Source organism: Schistocerca nitens, chromosome 11 (assembly GCF_023898315.1).
Source record: "Schistocerca nitens isolate TAMUIC-IGC-003100 chromosome 11, iqSchNite1.1, whole genome shotgun sequence".
Classification (NCBI taxonomy): domain Eukaryota; kingdom Metazoa; phylum Arthropoda; class Insecta; order Orthoptera; family Acrididae; genus Schistocerca; species Schistocerca nitens.
In genome coordinates, this window is record NC_064624.1 from 4,437,718 (window position 1) to 4,448,059 (window position 10,342).

The window sequence follows — 10,342 nt, forward strand, 5'->3', positions numbered from 1 at the left end:
CTGGAGGACGATGTATTGAATCGCGACGCAATTTGTGTGTTCCATCGTCATTAAGATGCTCTGAACGTTACAATTAACTGTCAGTTTTGCGCCGGATTCGAAAAACTACACTCCTAGGAGAACGACCAAAAGGTGCCCGGAGCAGCAATAGTACCTCGGAGACAAGTCGGCTGGAGGACGATGTATTGAATCGCGACGCAATTTGTGTGTTCCATCGTCATTAACAGGCTCTGAACGTTACAATTAACTGTCAGTTATGCGTCGTATTCGAAAACTAGACTCACAGGAGAACGACCATAAGGTGCCCGAGGCAGTAATAGGCCCTTGGAGACAGGTCGGCTGGAGGACGATGTATTGAATCGCGACGCAATTTGTGTGTTCCATCGTCATTAACAGGCTCTGAACGTTACAATTAACTGTCAGTTATGCGTCGTATTCGGAAAACTAGACTCACAGCAGAACGACCATAAGGTGCCCGAGGCAGCAATAGACCCTTGGAGACAGGTCGGCTGTCGGACGATGTATTGAATCTCGACGCAATTTGTGTGTTCCATCGTCATTAAGAGGCTCTGAACGTTACAATTAACTGTCAGTTTTGCGTCGGATTCGAAAATCTAGACTCACAGGAGAACGACGATAAGGTGCCCGAAGCAGCACTAGACCCTTGGAGCCAAGTCGGCTGGAGGACGATGTATTGAATCGCGACGCAATTTGTGTGTTCCATCGTCATTAAGAGGCTCTGAACGTTACACTTAACTGTCAGTTTTGCGCCGGATTCGAAAAACTACACTCCTAGGAGAACGACCAAAAGTGCCCGGGGCAGCAATAGTACCTCGGAGACAAGTCGGCTGGAGGACGATGTATTGAATCGCGACGCAATTTGTGTGTTCCATCGTCATTAACAGGCTCTGAACGTTACAATTAACTGTCAGTTATGCGTCGTATTCGGAAAACTAGACTCACAGGAGAACGACCATAAGGTGCCCGAGGCAGCAATAGACCATTGGAGACAAGTCGGCTGGAGGACGATGTATTGAATCGAGACGCAATTTGTGTGTTCCATCGTCATTAAGAGGCTCTGAACGTTACAATTAACTGTCAGTTATGCGTCGTATTCGGAAAACTAGAGTCACAGCAGAACGACCATAAGGTGCCCGAGGCAGCAATAGACCCTTGGAGACAGGTCGGCTGTCGGACGATGTATTGAATCTCGACGCAATGTGTGTGTTCCATCGCCATTAAGAGGCTTTGGACGTTACAATTAACTGTCACTTTTGCGTCGGATTCGAAAAACTAGACTCACAGGAGAACGACCATAAGGTGACCGAGGCAGCAATAGACCCTTGGAGACAAGTCGGCTGGAGGACGATGTATTGAATCGCGACGCAATTTGTGTGTTCCATCGTCATTAACAGGCTCTGAACGTTACAATTAACTGTCAGTTTTGCGTCGGATTCGAAAATCTAGACTCACAGGAGAACGACCATAAGGTGCCCGAGGCAGCACTAGACCCTTGGAGACAAGTCGGCTGGAGAACGATGTATTGAATCGCGACGCAATTTGTGTGTTCCATCGTCATTAAGATGCTCTGAACGTTACAATTAACTGTCAGTTTTGCGCCGGATTCGAAAAACTACACTCCTAGGAGAACGACCAAAAGGTGCCCGGGGCAGCAATAGTACCTCGGAGACAAGTCGGCTGGAGGACGATGTATTGAATCGCGACGCAATTTGTGTGTTCCATCGTCATTAACAGGCTCTGAACGTTACAATTAACTGTCAGTTATGCGTCGTATTCGAAAACTAGACTCACAGGAGAACGACCATAATGTGCCCGAGGCAGTAATAGGCCCTTGGAGACAGGTCGGCTGTCGGACGATGTATTGAATCTCGACGCAATTAGTGTGTCCCATCGTCATTAAGAGGCTCTGAACGTTACAATTAACTGTCAGTTTTGCGTCGGATTCGAAAAACTAGACTCACAGGAGAACGACGATAAGGTGGCCGAGGCACCTATAGACCCTTGGAGACAAGTCGGCTGGAGGACGATGTATTGAATCGCGACCCTATTTGTGTGTTCCATCGTCATTAAGAGGCTCTGAACGTTACAATTAACTGTCAGTTATGGGTCGTTTTCGGTAAACTAGACTCACAGCAGAACGACCATAAGGTGCCCGAGGCAGAAGTAGACCCTTGGAGACAGGTCTGCTGTTGGACGATGTATTGAATCTCGACGCAATTTCTGTGTTCCATCGTCATTAAGAGCCTCTGAACGTTACAATTAACTGTTAGTTTTGCGTCGGATTCGAAAAACTAGACTCACAGGAGAACGATGATAAGGTGCCCGAGGCAGCAATAGACCCTTTGAGACAAGTCGGCTGTAGGACCATGTATTGAATCGCGACGCAATTTGTGTGTTCCATCGTCATTAAGAGGCTCTGAACGTTACAATTAACTGTCAGTTTTGCGTCGGATTCGAAAATCTAGACTCACAGGAGAACGACCATAAGGTGCCCGAGGCAGCAATAGACCCTTGGAGACAGGTCGGCTGTCGGACGATGTATTGAATCTCGACGAAATGTGTGTGTTCCATCGTCATTAAGGGGCTTTGAACGTTACAATTAACTGTCAGTTTTGCGTCGGATTCGAAAAACTAGACTCACAGGAGAACGACCATAAGGTGCCCGAGGCAGCAATAAACCCTTGGAGACAAGTCGGCTGGAGGACGATGTAATGAATCGCGACGCAATTTGTGTGTTCCATCGTCGTTAAGGGGCTCTGAATCTCACAATTAACTGTCAGTTTTGCGTCTGATTCGAAAATCTAGACTCACAGAAGAACGACCATAAGGTGCACGAGGTAGCACTAGACCCTTGGAGACAAGTCGGCTGGAGGACGATGTATTGAATCGCGACGCAATTTGTGTGTTCCATCGTCATTAAGAGGCTCTGAACGTTACAATTAACTGTCAGTTATGGGTCGTTTTCGGTAAACTAGACTCACAGCAGAACGACCATAAGGTGCCCGAGGCAGAATTAGACCCTTGGAGACAGGTCTGCTGTTGGACGATGTATTGAATCTCGACGCAATTTGTGTGTTCCATCGTCATTAAGAGCCTCTGAACGTTACAATTAACTGTTAGTTTTGCGTCGGATTCGAAAAACTAGACTCACAGGAGAACGATGATAAGGTGCCCGAGGCAGCAATAGACCCTTGGAGACAAGTCGGCTGTAGGACCATGTATTGAATCGCGACGCAATTTGTGTGTTTCATCGTCATTAAGAGGCTCTGAACGTTACAATTAACTGTCAGTTTTGCGTCGGATTCGAAAATCTAGACTCACAGGAGAACGACCATAAGGTGCCCGTGGCAGCACTAGACCCTTGGAGACAATTGGGCTGGAGGAAGATGTATTGATTCGCGACGCAATTTCTGTGTTCCATCGTCATTAAGAGGCTCTGAACGTTACAATGAACTGTCATTTTTGCGTCGGATTCAAAAATCTAGACTCACAGGAGAACGACCATAAGGTGCCCGAGGCAGTAATAGACCCTTGGAGACAGGTCGGCTGTCGGACGATGTATTGAATCTCGACGCAATTAGTGTGTCCCATCGTCATTAAGAGGCTCTGAACGTTACAATTAACTGTCAGTTTTGCGTCGGATTCGAAAAACTAGACTCACAGGAGAACGACGATAAGGTGGCCGAGGCTGCTATAGACCCTTGGAGACAAGTCGGCTGGAGGACGATGTATTGAATCGCGACCCAATTTGTGTGTTCCATCGTCATTAAGAGGCTCTGAACGTTACAATTAACTGTCAGTTTTGCGTCGGATTCGAAAATCTAGACTCACAGGAGAACGACCATAAGGTGACCGAGGCAGCACTAGACCCTTGGAGACAAGTCGGCTGGAGGACGATGTATTGAATCGCGATGCAATTTGTGTGTTCCATCGTCATTAACAGGCTCTGAACGTTACAATTAACTGTCAGTTTTGCGTCGGATTCGAAAATGTAGACTCACAGGAGAACGACGATAAGGTGCCCGAAGCAGCACTAGACCCTTGGAGCCAAGTCGGCTGGAGGACGATGTATTCAATCGCGACGCAATTTGTGTGTTCCATCGTCATTAACAGGCTCTGAACGTTACAATTAACTGTCGGTTTTGCGTCGGATTCGAAAATCTAGACTCACAGGAGAACGACCATAAGGTGCCCGAGGCAGCACTAGACCCTTGGAGACAAGTGGGCTGGAGGACGATGTATTGAATCGCGACGCAATTTGTGTGTTCCATCGTCATTAAGATGCTCTGAACGTTACAATTAACTGTCAGTTTTGCGCCGGATTCGAAAAACTACACTCCTAGGAGAACGACCAAAAGGTGCCCGGGGCAGCAATAGTACCTCGGAGACAAGTCGGCTGGAGGACGATGTATTGAATCGCGACGCAATTTGTGTGTTCCATCGTCATTAACAGGCTCTGAACGTTACAATTAACTGTCAGTTATGCGTCGTATTCGAAAACTAGACTCACAGGAGAACGACCATAAGGTGCCCGAGGCAGTAATAGGCCCTTGGAGACAGGTCGGCTGTCGGACGATGTATTGAATCTCGACGCAATTAGTGTGTCCCATCGTCATTAAGAGGCTCTGAACGTTACAATTAACTGTCAGTTTTGCGTCGGATTCGAAAAACTAGACTCACAGGAGAACGACGATAAGGTGGCCGAGGCAGCTATAGACCCTTGGAGACAAGTCGGCTGGAGGACGATGTATTGAATCGCGACCCAATTTGTGTGTTCCATCGTCATTAAGAGGCTCTGAACGTTACAATTAACTGTCAGTTTTGCGTCGGATTCGAAAATCTAGACTCACAGGAGAACGACCATAAGGTGCCCGAGGCAGCACTAGACCCTTGGAGACAAGTCGGCTGGAGGACGATGTATTGAATCGCGACGCAATTTGTGTGTTCCATCGTCATTAACAGGCTCTGAACGTTACAATTAACTGTCAGTTATGCGTCGTATTCGGAAAACTAGACTCACAGCAGAACGACCATAAGGTGCCCGAGGCAGCAATAGACCCTTGGAGACAGATCGGCTGGAGGACGATGTATTGAATCTCGACGCAATTTGTGTGTTCCATCGTCATTAAGAGGCTCTGAACGTTACAATTAACTGTCAGTTTTGCGTCGGATTCGAAAATCTAGACTCACAGGAGAACGACGATAAGGTGCCCGAAGCAGCACTAGACCCTTGGAGCCAAGTCGGCTGGAGGACGATGTATTGAATCGCGACGCAATTTGTGTGTTCCATCGTCATTAAGAGGCTCTGAACGTTACACTTAACTGTCAGTTTTGCGCCGGATTCGAAAAACTACACTCCTAGGAGAACGACCAAAAGTGCCCGGGGCAGCAATAGTACCTCGGAGACAAGTCGGCTGGAGGACGATGTATTGAATCGCGACGCAATTTGTGTGTTCCATCGTCATTAACAGGCTCTAAACGTTACAATTAACTGTCAGTTATGCGTCGATTCGGAAAACTAGACTCACAGGAGAACGACCATAAGGTGCCCGAGGCAGCAATAGACCCTTGGAGACAAGTCGGCTGGAGGACGATGTATTGAATCGCGACGCAATTTGTGTGTTCCATCGTCATTAAGAGGCTCTGAACGTTACAATTAACTGTCAGTTATGCGTCGTATTCGGAAAACTAGAGTCACAGCAGAACGACCATAAGGTGCCCGAGGCAGCAATAGACCCTTGGAGACAGGTCGGCTGTCGGACGATGTATTGAATCTCGACGCAATGTGTGTGTTCCATCGTCATTAAGAGGCTTTGAACGTTACAATTAACTGTCAGTTTTGCGTCGGATTCGAAAAACTAGACTCACAGGATAACGACCATAAGGTGCCCGAGGCAGCAATAAACCCTTGGAGACAAGTCGGCTGGAGGACGATGTAATGAATCGCGACGCAATTTGTGTGTTCCATCGTCGTTAAGGGGCTCTGAATCTCACAATTAACTGTCAGTTTTGCGTCTGATTCGAAAATCTAGACTCACAGAAGAACGACCATAAGGTGCCCGAGGTAGCACTAGACCCTTGGAGACAAGTCGGCTGGAGGACGATGTATTGAATCGCGTCGCAATTTGTGTGTTCCATCGTCATTAAGAGGCTCTGAACGTTACAATTAACTGTCAGTTATGGGTCGTTTTCGGTAAACTAGACTCACAGCAGAACGACAATAAGGTGCCCGAGGCAGAAGTAGACCCTTGGAGACAGGTCTGCAGATGGACGATGTATTGAATCTCGACGCAATTTGTGTGTTCCATCGTCATTAAGAGGCTCTGAACGTTACAATTAACTGTTAGTTTTGCGTCGGATTCGAAAAACTAGACTCACAGGAGAACGATGATAAGGTGCCCGAGGCAGCAATAGACCCTTGGAGACAAGTCGGCTGTAGGACGATGTATTGAATCGCGACGCAATTTGTGTGTTCCATCGTCATTAAGAGGCTCTGAACGTTACAATTAACTGTCAGTTTTGCGTCGGATTCGAAAATCTAGACTCACAGGAGAACGACCATAAGGTGCCCGTGGCAGCACTAGACCCTTGGAGACAATTCGGCTGGAGGAAGATGTATTGATTCGCGACGCAATTTCTGTGTTCCATCGTCATTAAGAGGCTCTGAACGTTACAATTAACTGTCATTTTTGCGTCGGATTCAAAAATCTAGACTCACAGGAGAACGACCATAAGGTGCCCGAGGCAGTAATAGACCCTTGGAGACAGGTCGGCTGTCGGACGATGAATTTAATCTCGACGCAATTAGTGTGTCCCATCGTCATTAAGAGGCTCTGAACGTTACAATTAACTGTCAGTTTTGCGTCGGATTCGAAAAATTAGACTCACAGGAGAACGACGATAAGGTGGCCGAGGCTGCTATAGACCCTTGGAGACAAGTCGGCTGGAGGACGATGTATTGAATCGCGACTTAATTTGTGTGTTCCATAGTAATTAAGAGGCTCTGAACGTTACAATTAACTGTCAGTTTTGCGTCGGATTCGAAAATCTAGACTCACAGGAGAACGACCATAAGGTGACCGAGGCAGCACTAGACCCTTGGAGACAAGTCGGCTGGAGGACGATGTATTGAATCGCGACGCAATTTGTGTGTTCCATCGTCATTAACAGGCTCTGAACGTTACAATTAACTGTCAGTTTTGCGTCGGATTCGAAAATCTAGACTCACAGGAGAACGACGATAAGGTGCCCGAAGCAGCACTAGACCCTTGGAGCCAAGTCGGCTGGAGGACGATGTATTGAATCGCGACGCAATTTGTGTGTTCCATCGTCATTAAGAGGCTCTGAACGTTACAATTAACTGTCATTTTTGCGTCGGATTCGAAAAACTAGACTCACAGGAGAACGCTCATAAGGTGCCCGAGGCAGCTATAGACCCTTGGAGACAAGTCGGCTGGAGGACGATGTATTGAATCGCGACGCAATTTGTGTGTTCCATCGTCATTAACAGGCTCTGAACGTTACAATTAACTGTCGGTTTTGCGTCGGATTCGAAAATCTAGACTCACAGGAGAACGACCATAAGGTGCCCGAGGCAGCACTAGACCCTTGGAGACAAGTCGGCTGGAGGACGATGTATTGAATCGCGACGCAATTTGTGTGTTCCATCGTCATTAAGATGCTCTGAACGTTACAATTAACTGTCAGTTTTGCGCCGGATTCGAAAAACTACACTCCTAGGAGAACGACCAAAAGGTGCCCGGAGCAGCAATAGTACCTCGGAGACAAGTCGGCTGGAGGACGATGTATTGAATCGCGACGCAATTTGTGTGTTCCATCGTCATTAACAGGCTCTGAACGTTACAATTAACTGTCAGTTATGCGTCGTATTCGAAAACTAGACTCACAGGAGAACGACCATAAGGTGCCCGAGGCAGTAATAGGCCCTTGGAGACAGGTCGGCTGGAGGACGATGTATTGAATCGCGACGCAATTTGTGTGTTCCATCGTCATTAACAGGCTCTGAACGTTACAATTAACTGTCAGTTATGCGTCGTATTCGGAAAACTAGACTCACAGCAGAACGACCATAAGGTGCCCGAAGCAGCAATAGACCCTTGGAGACAGGTCGGCTGTCGGACGATGTATTGAATCTCGACGCAATTTGTGTGTTCCATCGTCATTAAGAGGCTCTGAACGTTACAATTAACTGTCAGTTTTGCGTCGGATTCGAAAATCTAGACTCACAGGAGAACGACGATAAGGTGCCCGAAGCAGCACTAGACCCTTGGAGCCAAGTCGGCTGGAGGACGATGTATTGAATCGCGACGCAATTTGTGTGTTCCATCGTCATTAAGAGGCTCTGAACGTTACACTTAACTGTCAGTTTTGCGCCGGATTCGAAAAACTACACTCCTAGGAGAACGACCAAAAGTGCCCGGGGCAGCAATAGTACCTCGGAGACAAGTCGGCTGGAGGACGATGTATTGAATCGCGACGCAATTTGTGTGTTCCATCGTCATTAACAGGCTCTGAACGTTACAATTAACTGTCAGTTTTGCGTCGGATTCGAAAATCTAGACTCACAGAAGAACGACCATAAGGTGCCCGAGGTAGCACTAGACCCTTGGAGACAAGTCGGCTGGAGGACGATGTATTGAATCGCGACGCAATTTGTGTGTTCCATCGTCATTAAGAGGCTCTGAACGTTACAATTAACTGTCAGTTATGGGTCGTTTTCGGTAAACTAGACTCACAGCAGAACGACCATAAGGTGCCCGAGGCAGAAGTAGACCCTTGGAGACAGGTCTGCTGTTGGACGATGTATTGAATCTCGACGCAATTTGTGTGTTCCATCGTCATTAACAGGCTCTGAACGTTACAATTAACTGTCACTTATGCGTCGTATTCGGAAAACTAGACTCACACGAGAACGACCATAAGGTGCCCGAGGCAGCAATAGACCCTTGGAGACAGGTCGGCTGTCGGACGATGTATTGAATCTCGACGCAATTTGTGTGTTCCATCGTCATTAAGAGGCTCTGAACGTTACAATTAACTGTCAGTTTTGCGTCGGATTCGAAAATCTAGACTCACAGGAGAACGACGATAAGGTGCCCGAAGCAGCACTAGACCCTTGGAGCCAAGTCGGCTGGAGGACGATGTATTGAATCGCGACGCAATTTGTGTGTTCCATCGTCATTAAGAGGCTCTGAACGTTACACTTAACTGTCAGTTTTGCGCCGGATTCGAAAAACTACACTCCTAGGAGAACGACCAAAAGTGCCCGGGGCAGCAATAGTACCTCGGAGACAAGTCGGCTGGAGGACGATGTATTGAATCGCGACGCAATTTGTGTGTTCCATCGTCATTAACAGGCTCTGAACGTTACAATTAACTGTCAGTTATGCGTCGTATTCGGAAAACTAGACTCACAGGAGAACGACCATAAGGTGCCCGAGGCAGCAATAGACCCTTGGAGACAAGTCGGCTGGAGGACGATGTATTGAATCGAGACGCAATTTGTGTGTTCCATCGTCATTAAGAGGCTCTGAACGTTACAATTAACTGTCAGTTATGCGTCGTATTCGGAAAACTAGAGTCACAGCAGAACGACCATAAGGTGCCCGAGGCAGCAATAGACCCTTGGAGACAGGTCGGCTGTCGGACGATGTATTGAATCTCGACGCAATGTGTGTGTTCCATCGTCATTAAGAGGCTTTGAACGTTACAATTAACTGTCACTTTTGCGTCGGATTCGAAAATCTAGACTCACAGGAGAACGACCATAAGGCGCCCGAGGCAGCAATAGACCCTTGGAGACAAGTCGGCTGGAGGACGATGTAATGAATCGCGACGCAATTTGTGTGTTCCATCGTCGTTAAGGGGCTCTGAATCTCACAATTAACTGTCAGTTTTGCGTCGGATTCGAAAATCTAGACTCACAGAAGAACGACCATAAGGTGCCCGAGGTAGCACTAGACCCTTGGAGACAAGTCGGCTGGAGGACGATGTATTGAATCGCGACGCAATTTGTGTGTTCCATCGTCATTAAGAGGCTCTGAACGTTACAATTGACTGTCAGTTATGGGTCGTTTTCGGTAAACTAGACTCACAGGAGAACGACCATAAGGTGCCCGAGGCAGAAGTAGACCCTTGGAGACAGGTCTGCTGTTGGACGATGTATTGAATCTCGACGCAATTTGTGTGTTCCATCGTCATTAACAGGCTCTGAACGTTACAATTAACTGTCAGTTATGCGTCGTATTCGGAAAACTAGACTCACAGGAGAACGACCATAAGGTGCCCGAGGCAGCAATAG